We start from the raw sequence: 1,642 nt of genomic DNA, 5'->3' as shown, positions 1-1,642 counted from the left end.
GATATTGATATTTTTAAAATGATGGAAACTCAGGTGCAGTCCACTTCAGGTGAAGTTGATATTTGAGACCCGTTAGATGATTTGACTAAATTTTCATCTAACAGCTCTCAGATATCAACTTCAAGTGAAGTTGACTTCACCTGAATTTTCACCTTCTAATATATTTAAAAAATTTTCCAACACATTATTAGGTAGTTAGTTGATAATTGGTAAAGATAACTAACTGAACTGCTCTTCAGTATTGTACTTGAAATCACACGGTCGCACACAAAATATTTGGAAAATTACTACTAAAGTTTCATCAGAAAGGACTTTGATTTGAAACTTCTGTTATTTATTTTATAAGATTCTAGCTTGAAGTTTGCTTTTTCCTTGTAGGACCAAATATATATCCCTTTTTAATAATATGAGTAAGGTTATTTATTTATTATTTTCACCGAAAAAGTTAGGTCATCTTTTAATTGTCACATGGTCATAACTGCAACAAAATATTTTCTTGTCTAAAGAACCGCAACAAAAAAAGATATTTATTCTTTTTGTAAACTTTTACATAATTTTATCTATGTATGTGTGATTTTTATCTTTTTTTGTTTTCTTTAGAGAACATTAGTTATAGGCATTCCTTCAATCATGGTATATGTAAGGAGATCAGAAATGTCAGAGAATTATCATAATTTTTTTTTTTATTCAGTTGTTAGTTATTAATGTTTAAAAATATGAGCTAAATTATGTTATTAGATTACTAGATTAAAAGAATTTGATAATTGTTAAAAGTAATGACAAAAATAATAAATTTTAATAATTCTCTAGTATTTTTCATATGTAAACAAAAAAAATAGTCATCTGTATAAAACATATATTTAAATATAAAATATATATTAAAAATAAATTAAATAATACATACATTTATATATAAATATATAATAACTAATTTAATTACTAATTTTTTTAATGTACACATAGACTTTTGACATTCCTTTGATGTATTTAAGAAAATAATTAGTTACAACCCACTTTGATCTATATAATATACACGTGAGATTTTCTTAGATTCAAAACAATTCTTAGAAGTTAAAAAAATGAGTCAAATTATTAGTATTTCGAATAATTTTTTAGTAACAAGCAATGTTAAGTGACTGTTGACATGAATGTTCACATGGCTTGATGCAAGTTTTTTTTTTTTTTTTGTTACTTTTCTATTGAAACGGGACAAAAACCCCAAAAGCACAAAAAAAAAAAGAAGCTAAATTCAAATTAGATAGGCATAAGCATTAATGCAGTACCAAACTAATATTACAAACTACGAATATGCATCAAGCAATTTACATAGTACATTACAACTTACAAATAAAATATATTATAGAATAAATTTGATGGAAACTAGTATCTACCTACCACTCATTGAAAATTACATGATTTTTTTTCATTATATTTATATGAATTTGCATTATAAAAAGGTCATTCCTTTGATAATACCCCTCAATTTAGGAGTGTTCAAGATCGGTCATATCTTTTTGCGTTTATAATTTTTATCCGATGTCATTTTTGGGTTAGCTTCGGTTATATTTCGGGTGACTTCAATCCGCTCCGATCCAAAATTATTTTTTATAATAAAAATATGTTTTAGAGTAAAATTAATGAT

This window comes from Arachis ipaensis, chromosome B05 (genome assembly GCF_000816755.2).
Source record: "Arachis ipaensis cultivar K30076 chromosome B05, Araip1.1, whole genome shotgun sequence".
NCBI classification, from domain to species: domain Eukaryota; kingdom Viridiplantae; phylum Streptophyta; class Magnoliopsida; order Fabales; family Fabaceae; genus Arachis; species Arachis ipaensis.
The sequence above is the reverse complement of the archived record's forward strand: the minus strand, read 5'-3'. Positions refer to the sequence as shown.